At 32.5% G+C, this 14,997-nt stretch overlaps 1 protein-coding gene across 2 annotated transcripts in view; it reads right to left on the bottom strand.

The window, feature by feature from the left end:
• l(3)L1231 (zf-C3Hc3H domain-containing lethal (3) L1231) overlaps positions 1-13,954 on the bottom strand; it is a 62,319-nt gene extending 48,365 nt beyond the window's left edge. For both annotated transcript variants that reach the window (XM_075292231.1, XM_075292233.1), the window contains exon 1: positions 13,546-13,954. The gene's annotated coding sequence lies outside the window, so the exon portion shown is untranslated. The remainder of the gene's footprint in view (positions 1-13,545) is intronic.
• Positions 13,955-14,997: the final 1,043 nt, after the last annotated feature.

The following is a 14,997-nucleotide window of genomic DNA, read 5'->3' as shown; positions in this document are numbered from 1 at the left end:
AGCATAGAAAAAACATGTAACCACAAACCAGAAGAGACAATTGCGAAAAGGAATTTAACAAGAAGGACTGGCATATTTTTATGCTAAGTAGAGAAAAAATGTTTTATTTTTTTGAACAAAATCAGAGAAGTAATTTAAGTCTTTATTTTATGTATTAAAATCCTTCTAAAGCCATGAAAGGAGATCCTAAATCTACAAAACAAGTAAGAAATAGCTAAAGTCTAGAGGAGCCGACTTGGAAGAAATCAACGTTAAACCTAAAGATCGTCTAGGTCAGCCCGTTATTTAGTTCTATAGAATATTATATAGTACCAACCATATAAGAAAATAATTGAAAACAGTTAAAATTAATTGAGTTTTTCAATCGACATCAATTAAATTTTTAATTGAATCAATTAAAAAACAAGTAAGGAAAGTCTAAAGTCGGGCGGGGCCGACTATATTATACCCTGCACCACTTTGTAGATCTAAATTTTCGATACCATATCACATCCGTCAAATGTGTTGGGTGCTATATATAAAGGTTTGTCCCAAATATCACTCGATTTGGACAGAATTTGATAGACTTCTACAAATCTATAGACTCAAAATTTAAGTCGGCTAGTGCACTAGGGTGGAACACAATGTTAGTAAAAAAAAATATGGGAAACATTTAACTCTGAAGCAATTTTAAGGAAACTTCGCAAAAATTTGTTTATGATTTATCGCTCGATATATATGTATTAGAAGTTTAGGAAAATTAGAGTCATTTTTACAACTTTTGGACTAAGCAGTGGCGATTTTACAAGGCAAATGTTGGTATTTTGACCACTTTTGTCGAAATCAGAAAAACATATATATGGGAGCTATATCTAAATCTGAACCGATTTCAACCAAATTTGGCACGCATAGTTACAATGCTAATCCTACTCCCTGTGCAATATTTCAACTAAATCGGAGTTAAAAATTGGCCTCTGTGGTCATATGAGTGTAAATCGGGCGAAAGCTATATATGGGAGATATATCCAAATCTTAACCGATTTCAACCAAATTTGGCACGCATAGTTACAATGCTAATTCTACTCCCTGTGCCAAATTTCAACTAAATCGGAGCAAAAAATTGGCCTCTGTGGTCATATGAGTGTAAATCGGGCGAAAGCTATATATGGGAGATATATCCAAATCTGAACCGATTTCAACCAAATTTGGCACGCATAGTTACAATGCTAATTCTACTCCCTGTGCCAAATTACAACTAAATCGGAGTTAAAATTTGGCCTCTGTGGGCAAATGAGTGTAAATCGGGCGAAAGCTATATATGGGAGCTATATCTAAATCTGAACCGATTTGGCTGATATTTTGCAAGTTTTTCGAGACCCATAAAATATTCGGATGTACGGAATTTGAGGAAGATCGGTTGATATACACGCCAATTATGACTAGATCGGTGAAAAATATACATGGCAACTATATCTAAATCTGAACCGATTTTTTCCAAAATCAATAGGGATCGTCTTTGAGCCGAAACAGGACCCTATACCAAATTTTAGGACAATCGGACTAAAACTGCGAGCTGTACTTTGCACACAAAAATACATCAACAGACAGACAGACGGACAGACAGACCGACGGACATCGCTAAATCGACTCAGAATTTAATTCTAAGCCGATCCGTATACTAAAAGGTTGGTCTATGATTACTCCTTCTTGGCGTTACATACAAATGCACAAACTTATTATACCCTGTACCACAGTAGTGGTGAAGGGTATAATTAATGGACATTTTCAAATCAAATCAATTAACTTTTTAATCAAATATTTTTTATGCGCAATTAAGGCTGTGATATTGACACTATCAATTTCGTGATTGAAGACATTTCAATTAAAAAATTAATTGGATTAATTAATTTCGTGATTGAATCTGAAAAAAATTTTGTGCGTGTGGCAAATTTTGTCAAAATTTCATTTCTATACAAGCAGTGAAGGAATATGATCACCTCAAACATATTTCAAGAGCAAAATGTTATTTTTGTATGGTGACCATGTAACATGTTTGTCACTAAAATGTTATTTTCTCGTCAAATATAACCTGCTTGCCGAAATCAGATACATGATTTCCGAGACAATAACATTGTTGCAAACCATGTTACATGGTCACCACCCAAAAATAACATTTTGCTCTTAAAACATGTTTGAGGTGTTCATATTCCTTCTCTGGGTGTAGGAAATTTTGAGAAAATTTCATTTCTATAGGAAACAAGTTCCCATTCATCGACAATCCTCTACTTTCTATTTTCAAAAAATCGGGCAAAAGGGAACCTCCCACCTTCGCTCCTCCCCGACCAGATATCGAAAATTCACGTACCCTATATTCATTTCACAAACTACCAAACATCACTATTCCCCTTACCCAACCAGTCATCGAAATATCATGTACCCTGTATAAATTTAATCATCTTCTCCCAATTTCAAGTAAGTCGGAGAAGGTTAGATTTTGCTCTATTTTTTGTAAAGGGACGTCACTTTATCTGCAAATTCCAAGAAAATCTGTAAGCTTTCCTTCAAGTTTCATAGTGTGGGGCAAAGAGAAGGTTCCCTTCCAAATACCCAAAAATCAAGTACACCATAGTGTTTTCATAACCTTCCCCTACGGCCTGTGTAAATTTCAAATAAACTTGAGAATTTTATTTTTTCAGTTTTAGAGGAGGTCCCAATATCGAAAAATAATATAGCGTATATTGTTTAGACGTCCCAGAAAATCTCAAGCAAATTATAAGCCCTTCCGAATATCACAATATCAAATATCCAGAATTTTTGTTTTTTGTTGTAAACAAAAGTCGTATAAAGGGGTGGCCCAGCTCCGCGACCAAATATCGAAAACTAAACACACAAAAAAATTTCACGAAAATTTTTCCAATTGAAATTTTAATTGAGTTTTAAAAAATATTCAATTAAAAATTTAATTGATCCAACAAATTTTTTAATTGAAACAAAAATCAATCACAAAAATAATAGTATCAATTAATTTTTTAATTGGATCAATTAACTTTTTAATTGACCTTCAATTAATTTTTTAATTGATACTATCATTTCTGTGATTGAAGACATTTCAATTAAAAATTAATTGGATCAATTAATTTCGTGATTGATTCAGAATTTTTTTTTTGTGTGAAGTAGGGGGTCTTTGTCTAGACGTCACCTTCTTTGGAAATTTCATCCAAATTCGATAACTTTGGCCCAATTTTGAAAAAGTCGGGCAAGGGGGATGTCCCCTCCCCCCACCAGATATCAAAAAATGTGGTTCCCTTTTTTGCACCACATTATTACCCTCTACATTCTCCAAACATTTTTCATGTGAAAACACAAAATTATTTTATAACAAAAACATCTGCGATGAATTCAAATTATAAATTTTTGTAATGTGCGCTGTTTGTTAAAAAAGATTTTCCCGCTTTTCCGTTGAAACTTTTCTTCAACTTTAAACCTCACAGAGCCCGAGATCTTTCAAACGAATGCCAAACCGTGGAAATCGGTTAGTGCGTTCAGAGATGGCGCTGTATACAAAAAGATTTTCCCGCTTTTCTGTTATCTTGAATTTCCTTTACTATAAATCTTACGGAGCCCGAGACCTTTCCAACGAATGAAAAACAGTGGAAATCGGTTCGTGCGTTCTGGAGTTATTGCGTCAGGAAGGAAAACCCGACTTATTTTTATATAGTAGATTTTTTCAAAATTTCATTTCTATAGGATTTTTTGTTTTAAATTTCATTTATATTAAAAATTTTGTCAAAATTTCATTTCTATAGGAAATTTTGGGAAAATTTCATTTCTATAGGAAATTTTGTCAAAATTTCATTTCTATAAGAAATTTTGTCAAAATTTCATTTCTATAGGAAATTTTGTCAAAAATTTCATTTCTATAGGAAATTTTGTCAAAAATTTCATTTCTATAGGAAATTTTGTCAAAATTTCATTTCTATAGGAAATTTTGTCAAAATTTAATTTCTTTAGGAAATTTTGTCAAAATTTCATTTCTATAGGAAATTTTGTGAAAATTTCATTTCTATAGGAAATTTTGTGAACATTTCATTTCTATAAGAAATTTTGTCAAAATTTCATTTCTATAGGAAATTTTGTCAAAATTTCATTTCTATAGGAAATTTTGTCAAAATTTCATTTCTCTAGGGAATTTTGTCAAAATTTCATTTCTATAGGAAATTTTGTCAAAATTTCATTTCTATAGGAAATTTTGTCAACATTTCATTTCTATAGAAAAATTTGTCAGAATTTCATTTGTATAGAAAAATTTGTCAGAATTTCATTTGTATAGGAAATTTTTTCAAAATTTCATTTCAATGGGAAATTTTTTCAAAATTTCATTTCAATGGGAAATTTTGCCAAAATTTTATTACTATAGGAAATTTTTTCAAAATTTTATTCCTATAGGAAATTTTGTAAAAATTTCATTTCTACAGGAAATTTTGTCAAAATTTCATTTATATAGGATTTTTTTCAAAATTTCATTTATATAGGATTTTTTTCAAAATTTAATTTCTATAGGAAATTTTGTCAAAATTTCATTTCTATAGGAAATTTTGTCAAAATTTCATTTCTGCAGGAAATTTTGTCAAAATTTCATTTCTATAGGAAATTTTGTCATAATTTCATTTCTATGGGAAACTTTTTTCAAAATATTTTATTTCTATAGGAAATTTTGTCAAAATTTAATTTCTATAGGAAATTTTGTGAAAATTTCATTTCTATAGGAAATTTTGTCAAAATTTCGTTTCTATAGGAAATTTTGTCAAATTTCATTTCTATAGGAAATTTTGTCAAAATTTAATTTCTATGGGAAATTTTGTCAAAATGTTATTTCTATAGGAAATTTTGTCAAATTTCATTTCTATAGGAAATTTTGTCAAAATTTAATTTCTATGGGAAATTTTGTCAAAATGGTATTTCTATAGGAAACTTTTTTCAAAATATTTTATTTCTAAAGGAAATTTTGTCAAAATTTCATTTTTAAAGATAATTTTCTCAAACTTCCATTTCTATAGGAAATTTTGTCAAAATTTCATTTCTATAGGAAATTTTGTGAAAATTTCATTTCAGTAGGAAATTTTGTCAAAATTTCATTTCAATAGGAAATTTTGTCACAATTTCATTTCTATAGGAAACTTTGTCAACATTTAATTTCTATAGGAAACTTTGCCAACATTTAATTTCTATAGGAAATTTTGTCAAAATTTCATTTCTATAGGAAATTTTGTCAAAATTTCATTTCTATAGGAAATTTTGTCAAAATTTCATTTCTATAGGAAATTTTGTGAAAATTTCATTTCTATAGGAAATTTTGTGAAAATTTCATTTCTATAGGAAATTTTGTCAAAATTTTATTCCTATAGGAAATTTGGTCAAAATTTCATTTCTATAGGAAATTTGGTCATAATTTCATTTCTATAGAAAATTTTGTCAAAATTTTATTTCTATAGGAAATTTTGTCATAATTTCATTTCAATGGGAAATTTTGTCAAAATTTCATTTCTATAAGAAATTTTGTCAAAATTTCATTTCTATAAGAAATTTTGTCAAAATTTCATTTCTTTAGGAAATTTTGTTAAAATGTCATTTCTATAGGAAATTTTGTCAAAATTTCATTTCTATAGGAAATTTTGTCAAAATTTCATTTCTACAGGAAAATTTTTAAAAATTTCATTTCAATGAAAAATTTTGTCAAAATTGTATTTCTATAGGATTTTTATTTTTTATTCTATAGGATATTTTATCAAAATTTCATTTCTATAGGAAATTTTGTCAAAATTTCATTTCTATAGCATTTTTTTTTAATTTTATTCTATAGGAAATTTTGTTAAAAGTCCATTTCTATTGGAAATTTTGTCAAAATTTCATTTCTGTAGGAAATTTTGTCAAAATTTCATTTATATAGGTTTTTTTCAAAATTTCATTTCTATAGGAAATTTTGTCCAAATTTCATTTCTATAGGAAATTTTGTCAAAATTTCATTTCTATAGGAAATTTTCTCAACATTTCATTTCTATAGGAAATCATAAAATTGTTCTTTTTTTCAAAAAATCATCTATTTAATTTTAGATTCTTCTGCTAATGACTAAAATTCCTCTGTTATATCAAATTGTTGCAATTCCCCCAAAATAAACAATCAATTGACATGAAATTTGACGAGGTGTCATACATATATTTACTATACCCAATTTTGTTTTTGTCTTTTTACACCTAAAACCAATTTATATACAAATATTTCTCATGCTCATAGAAAAGTCAACGGTAATCATTAGTGTAAATCATGATGACACACTAAAACTAAAACCATTCAACTGACAAACATCGGAAAGGGTTTAAGAACTAGAGACCTTTGTATATATGTCACATGATCTGTGTGTGTGTGTGCATATAACGAAATACTCGAGTATTTCGTTATATGCACACACACACACAGACACATACTAGCTAGCAAATGTGTTTCTATATTCTCTTCTATGGATACCATTACGGCGACAAGTATGTAAGCGGAGACCCAAAAAAAAAGTTGATACGGTATATGGCAAGCATTTTTTTTTGTTTTGGTTTCTTGAATTTGCCTCTTCTGTTATTTCTTTCGTTCTGTTTATTTTTCGCTTCCAAAGCGTAGGTTGTGTTAACATGTTTGTATGTTTGAGTCTTACACCACAGCAGCCATGGAGCGAGTGCTAAACGAAACCCACTAATATTTCAAGTCACATTTGAGATTGGGGTAAAAATGGCAGAAAAAAACACACCATACAGCTGCCACATACAAGAGACAGACAAGCAGCAAAATAACAGCTGCTATTGAATTATACCACAAGAACCAGTCAAAGCTTAAGAGACTGGATCCCAGGTAAACGTCATTGTAAATAATATCTCTTTGTACTCGATGAAATAAAACCGCGAAACAAAATTGAAATTGATAATGATGAAGACGATGTTTTCAGCAGGATTATGACTAACAAAGGGAAGTGTGAAAATTAAGTTCGCTTCAATCAAAAGAAATAAAATTAGTAAAAACTGCTGTTTTATTGAAACAGCAATTTTACTACTATTGTTTCTACCAAAACAATATTTGCTATTTCAGCAAACTATAAACTGTCTACTTTAGAAAATTAAAACCGCCAAATTATCCGAATAAAAAGGAAAATAAGGGAAATAGCAAGGACATGAAGAGACGCCTATAAAAACTATGGGGGACGAGTTGGAACTAGTTCAACTGAAGGAATCACTGAAATGAACTGGGTAAACTAGTTCAGTTCAGCTAAATAAGCCCATTGTATCAGTTTGTTCGCTTTCCTTGGCACTGACACAATCTGCAGAGCCATTTTAAGTCATATCGCTTCCGCATCTAATTATTCCGGATTATTTCCGTACATGTTTTTCTGCACACAAAAAAAAAAATTCTGATTCAATCACGAAATTAATTGATCCAATTAATTTTTAATTGAAATGTCTTCAATCACAGAAATGATAGTATCAATTAAAAAATCAATTGAAGGTCAATTAAAAAGTTAATTGATCCAATTAAAAATTAATTGATGCTATAATTTTTATGATTGATTTTTGTTTCAATTAAAAAATTTGTTGAAGCAATTAAATTTTTAATTGAATATTTTTTAAAACTCTATTAAAATTTTAATTGGAAAAATTTTCGTGAAATTTTTTTGTGTGTGGGATGAATAAATGAACGCAAAACTAATAATTGCATTTTATGATGTACTGGACAAGAGCAACAAAAGAACTAGAAATGAACCAGTCTCTTACAGAAAATTAAGTAGTGAACTAACTGCCCGAACTGATTGGAAAATATCTAAAGTGAGCGATATTCTCATTGAACTACAATGTCCAACACTAAGAAAAAGTAAAGACCTCGTATTCTTTAATACCCTCTCATAGAAGAAAAAATTAATTGAAAGTTAAACAAGTATATACGGCCGTAAGTTCGGCCATGTCGAATCTTATGTTATGTACTCTGCACCATGGATTGCGTAGAAATCGGTGGCGGTAACACTTGCCGATGCCAAGGTATCCTAAAACTTATTAACACCGTCTTCTAAATTGTAAGTTAGTCCATACGGTGTATATATTAAACAAAAACAAGTATATACGGCTGTAAGTTCGGCCAGGCCGAATCTTATGTACCCTCCACCATGGATTGCGTAGAAACTTCTACGAAAGACTGTCATCCACAATCGAAATACTTGGGTTGTGGACCACTTTTGGCATGGTTGTTAAATATCATATACGATCACCACGTATCAAATTTCAAGCAGATCGGATAAATTTTGCTTCTCCAAAAGGCACCGGAGGTCGAAGCTGGGGATCGGTTTATATGGGAGCTATATATAATTATGGGCTGATAGGAACCAATTCCTGCATGGTTGTTGGATACCATATACTAACATCACGTACCAAATTTCAACCGAATGGGAAGAATTTTGCTTTTCCAAGGGCTCTGGAGGTCAAATCTGGGGATCGGTTTATATGGGGGCTATATATAATTATGGACCGATGTGGACCAATTTTTGCATGGTTAGAGACCATATACTAACACCATGTACCAAATTTCAGCCGGATCGGATGAAATTTGCTTCTCTTAGAGGCCTCGCAAGCCAAATCGGGGGATCGGTTTATATGGGGGCTATATATAATTATGGACCGATGTGGACCAATTTTTGCATGGTTGTTAGAGACCATATACTAACACCATGTACCAAATTTCAGCCGGACCGGATGAAATTTGCTTCTCTTAGAGGCCTCGCAAGCCAAATCGGGGGATCGGTTTATATGGGGGCTATATATAATTATACCCCGATGTGGACCAATTTTTGCATGGTTGTTAGAGACCATATACTAACATTATATACCAAATTTCAGCCTGATCGGATGAAATTTGCTTCTCTTAGAGGCTCCGCAAGCCAAATCGGGGGATCGGTTTATATGGGGGCTATATATAATTATGCACCGATGTGGACCAATTTTTGCATGGTTGTTAGAGACCATATACTAACACCGTGTACCAAATTTCAGCCGGATCGGATAAAATTTGCTTCTCTTAGAGGCCTCGCAAGCCAAATTTGGGGGTCCGTTTATATGGGGGCTATACGTAAAAGTGGGCCGATATGGCCCATTTTCAATACCATCCGACCTACATCAATAACAACTACTTGTGCCAAGTTTCAATTCGATAGCTTGTTTCGTTCGGAAGGTAGCGTGATTTCAACAGACGGACGGACGGACATGCTCAGATCGACTCAGAATTTCACCACGACCCAGAATATATATAGTTTATGGGGTCTTAGAGCAATATTTCGATGTGTTACAAACGGAATGACAAAGTTAATATACCCCCCATCCTATGGTGGAGGGTATAAAAAAGGCCGATTAAATATGTAAAATAAAATTTTGCAAAATTTTCTATAGAAATAAAGTTTTGACAAAATTTTCTATAGAAATAAAATGTTGAGAAATTTTCTAAAGAAATAAAATTTTGAAAAAGCTTATATAAAGGAATAAAATTTTTACAAAATTTCCTATAGAAATAAACCTTTCACAAAATTTTCTATAGAAATAAAATCTAGAAAAAAATTTGTATCGTAATAACATTTTGACAAAATTTTCTATAGAAATAAAATGTTGTTAGTTTATTTTTGGCGATATGGACCAATTTTTGTGTGATTGGGGATCGGCTATATATAACTATAGACCGATATGGAGCAATTTTGCATTGGTTGTTAGCGGCCATATACTAGCTTGATGTACCAAATTTCAACCGGATCGGATGAAATTTGCTCCTCCATGAGGCTCTGGGGATCGGTTTATTTGGGGGCTATATATAATTATGGACCGATGTGGACCAATTTTTGCATGGTTGTTAGAGACCATATACTAACACCACATACCAAATTTTAACCGGATCAGATGAATTTTGTTCCTCCAAGAGGCTGCGTAGGTTAAATCTGGGGATCGGTTCATAGGGAGGCTATATAATTATGGACCGATATGGACCAATTTTTGCATGAATGTTAAAACTATATACGTGTCCCACGTACCAAATTTCAACCGGTTCGGATGAATTTTGCTCCTCCAAGGGCAGCTTCCATTGGGTCATAGGTTAGGTTAGGTTAGGTGGCAGCCCGATGTATCAGGCTCACTTAGACTATTCAGTCCATTGTGATACCACATTGGGTCATAGGTCTATATGGGGACTATATCAAAACATGGACCGTTATACACAACAACAGGTTGGCTGATAAGTCCCCGGTCTGACACATAGATGGCGTCGATAGTATTAAATGCATATTATTTTTATATAGTACCAACCTTCAAATGATTCGTGTCAAAATTTGACGCATGTAAGTCAATTAGTTTGTGATATAGAGCGTCTTTTGTGAAGCAACTTTTGTTATTGTGAAAAAAATGGAAAAAAAAGGAATTTCGTGTTTTGATAAAATACTGTTTTCTGAAGGAAAAAAAAATACGGTGGAAGCAAAAACTTGGCTTGATAATGAGTTTCCGGACTCTGCCCCAGGGAAATCAACAATAATTGATCGGTATGCAAAATTCAAGCGTGGTGAAATGAGCACGGAGGACGGTGAACGCAGTGGACGCCCGAAAGAGGTGGTTACCGATGAAAACATAAAAAAAACACAAAATGATTTTGAATGACCGTAAAATGAAGTTGATCGAGATAGCAGAGGCCTTAAAGATATCAAAGGAACGTGTTGATCATATCATTCATCAATATTTGGATATGCGGATGCTCTGTGCAAAATGGGTGCCGCGCGAGCTCACAGTTGACCAAAAACATCAACGTGTTGATGATTCTGAGCGGTGTTTGCAGCTGTTAACTCGTAATACACCCGAGTTTTTCCGTCGATATGTGACAATGGATGAAACATGGCTCCATCACTACACTCCTGAGTCCAATCGACAGTCGGCTGAGTGGACAGCGACCGGCGAACCGTCTCCGAAGCGTGGAAAGACTCAAAAGTCCGCTGGCAAAGTACGTTTTTTGGGATGCGCATGGAATAATTTTTATCGATTATCTTGAGAAGGGAAAAACCATCAATAGTGACGATTATATGGCGTTATTGGAGCGGCAAAACGGCCCCATATGAAGAAAACAAAGTGTTGTTCCACCAAGACAACGCACCGTGCCACAAGTCATTGAGAACGATGGCAAAAATTCATGGATTGGGCTTCGAATTGCCCCACCCACCGTATTCTCCAGATCTGGCCCCAGCGACTTTTTCTTGTTCTCAGACCTTAAAAGGATGCTCGCAGAGAAAAAATGATCGCTGAAACTGAGGCCTATTTTGAGGCAAAACCTAAGGAGTACTACCAAAATGGTATCAAAAAATTGGAAGGTCGTTATAATCGTTGTATCGCTCTTGAAGGGAACTATGTTGAATAATAAAAACAAATTTTGTCAAAAAAAAAAATTGTTTTTCTTTGTTAGACCGGGGACTTATCAGCCAACTTGTTACCAAACTTGGTACAGCTTGCAATGATCCTAAAATATCTCTAGATTTCAAATTTCAAGCAACTTGAATCGAAAATGAGGCTTCCATGCTCACAAGAAACCAAATTTGCACTTCGGTCCATATGTGGGATATATTAAAACATGGACCGATAATTACCAAACATAGCACAACTGTTATGGATCTCAAATACCTCTAGATCTCCAATTTCATATATGAAAACTGAGGCTTCCATGCTGTCAAGAAATTAAATTGGGACATCGGTCTATATAGGGGCTATATCGAAACATCATCCATCTTCGAAATTTACATGTTTGCAGACATAAGACGAGTTTTTGCCAAATTTCAGCACGATAACTTTATTATTGAAGGCTGTGTCTTGATTACAACCAACAAGCAGACGGACATCGTTAGATCGTCTTAGAACCCTGATCAAGAATATACATAGTCGGAAATCGATATTTCCCCATCACCACCCTCTAAAGAAAATCTAAAGTCAAGCGGGGCCGACTATATTATACCGTGCATCATTTTGTAGACCGATATAGTTCTTCCAAAATATTTTCTGCTGTGTCTACCACAAATTACTTTGGGTGAACAAGTCACTCGATGTCGAAAAAAAAGAGACGCATTTTCAAAAATTCTGTTCTTTTTTTTAAGAGCCAGAGTGTGAGATAGACGAACACAAATTGCAAAATTCTGAATACTATCGATATTGTGTGTCCTATATTGCACATATTGCAACCCATCAACAGAGGCTCTTAATGTGTCTTTATATCTAAATATTGCATTTAGTCAAAACCCCCGACATAAGCTTCCATAAGAACTTCGTTACATTTCCATGACTATAACATTGCAAATGTGTATTTGAAAATATATATAAAATTAATAATAAATTAGATAAAGAATAATATTCATATTATTGGTACTGCTATAAACATATATTTGTTTCTAAAATATTAAAATATTTATTTTCTAAAAATATGCAAACTTTCAAAATCAACTTCTTCCAAATTGATACACACACAAACACTTTCAAACTATGCTGCTTGCATAGATGCATAAATAACAACTTCTGACTCATTCATTTATAACTTAATTCGTGGCCAAAAACAACGGAAAATCATAGTAAGACTGGTATATCTATGCTTTTTTTTATGAATGCACGACACGTTGTATGCCCTAATGTATATACATATATACACATGCATACATACTTAACTATTATGTTTATACACACCCGGGAAGAAGCGAAACAACATACTACGACATACTGACAAATGTATCTGATGAGAGAGAATCCCACAAGCAAAAGATAATTTCATGCAAGTGTTGTACAACAGCTTTTAGTAGAAATTCAATTCCTACCAAAATAAAAAAAAGATAATCATACACACAACCCCGTATACATGCATATAAAATTTGTTCGAACACATCACTGACGCCACCAACACCCTCCCCCTCTAACAAACAACAACACCCTTTTTCGCCAAGAAGCAAAATAAACCAAAAACAAAATTCACGCCCGCAGTTTTCTCAATTCTCACGAAAAAAAATTTTTTGTTCAGTAAATATGTAGATATGTATGTATGTCTATAACCATGAATTAACATAAACACAATTGTATATATGTATGGAGAGAAAACATCATTTAGCTCAATGTATATAACAGCAAAAAAAAAGAGAAAAACAACAACGACCGGTCCGACCTTTTGTCGTCATTCACCGTCAGAGCTAAACAACAAACAATCATACGACGGACATACACGCACACAATTTCACATGCAATCTTTCTCTCTCTCGAGTGCAAACACAATGGCCCCATTGAAAACGGCGCAAAACCCATTACTCTTCATATGAGTCGATGATTTCCTTTCTTTTTCGGTAATATACATACACACACATAGAGATATTGACGTCGCCCTTTTTTTGTTTTCCTGGGCGCGAATATACATACTTAAGGCTGTCTGCATTGTATCTATGTATGTTTATACGTAATATACGGACGATGTAGTTATGTATGATTGTTTTTATTTACCCTTTAGCTTGTATTCCGATTTTCTGGTATTCCTTAGGTTTTTCTGCTATTTTTCTTCTCGTTCCTATCCGATATACTTTTTGCAGACAAATCTCCACTTCTTCCTAGTGTGTGTGTATGTATTTGCGGTCTGGAATATCTGGTTTCTTCACTTTGAATTTCTTCTTTGTTAGAAAAAAAAACACACTTTGCTTTTCTGGATGGTTTAATAAATTAACATTTATTATTTATACAGTTGGTATTTGATTTGATTTTCTTCTCTGTATTAATTTCAATTATTTCTCTCTTTTTTCATTAATTGATTTTATTTTTATTCTCTCTTTATATTTATATCACGGACCGAGGACACGACACAAACACTATTACGCGTTAGCACTGTTTTAGATACCAGACTCACTGACGGTTGAAGAAAGACTGAGCGTCACTTGGCGCTAGTCAAAAAGTATATAACTAATTAGTAAGCGTTTGGGCACAACGAAGGTATTTGTCGTTTAGCGATTCACATATTCGATATTGATACGCATTCCAATTGGAATGAATTACAAACTAATAAGAGAACCAAACCAATAAAAAATATTAATGGTAACAGTTGTCAGACCTATCCGTTTTAATTTTTTTTGAAAGGTTTGAAATGATATCAATGAATTCGATTAAAATTTATAGGCTTGATTTTGTAAACATTGTTTTTACGAGAATAACAATATTAAATTAATAAAGATAAAAATAGTCTTTAAAATGTTACTATGAACAAAAATATTGAATTATGTTTTACTCGAAAATGAAACATACACGGTGAAACTGGGTACACAGAATTCCAATTAAAGTCATAATTGAGTTTTAAAAAATATTCAATTAAAAATTTAATTGATTCAACATTTTTTTTAATCGAATCAAAAATCAATCGCAAATAATATCATTTAATTTTTTCATTGACTTTCAATTAATATTTTAATTGATACTATCTATCATTTCTGTGTTTGAAGCCTGCCAACATTTTTTGAATTTGACGGCGTTTCTGAGAATCCCCACCACGTCGAAAACAGTCGTATACGATATCCAAAACTCCTCGTAAAAGCGCCGTTACTATTGAGAAGTTATACCACGCCAAGCAGTGATGCCATGTGTAGGGAAATAAGGACAGATTTTTCATTTTTTATACAAATGTAGGGAAATTTTCTAATTTTGAGATTTTACTATATTTTGCAACAAGAAGAGTACTTGCTTAATATTTCAAATATTATAAGATCCAAAATATATGGTAGTGAAGGCATCAACTAATTTAATACGTAATTCATTTAGAAAAGGTCTGCGGTATCGTTACAAGACTTTTTTGCATTGGTATTTAATTATATGAAATAGATTTACTTTTGCAGGAATGAACGCTTCCATCATAGACCAAGGAATGTATAGACATCTCAAGTGAATTCACCATGGTTTTGTTTATTTGCAGAG

The sequence above is a fragment of the Haematobia irritans genome, chromosome 1 (genome assembly GCF_050003625.1).
Source record: "Haematobia irritans isolate KBUSLIRL chromosome 1, ASM5000362v1, whole genome shotgun sequence".
In the NCBI taxonomy this organism is placed as follows: Eukaryota; Metazoa; Arthropoda; class Insecta; order Diptera; family Muscidae; genus Haematobia; species Haematobia irritans.
This window is presented reverse-complemented; position numbering and strand designations above follow the sequence as displayed.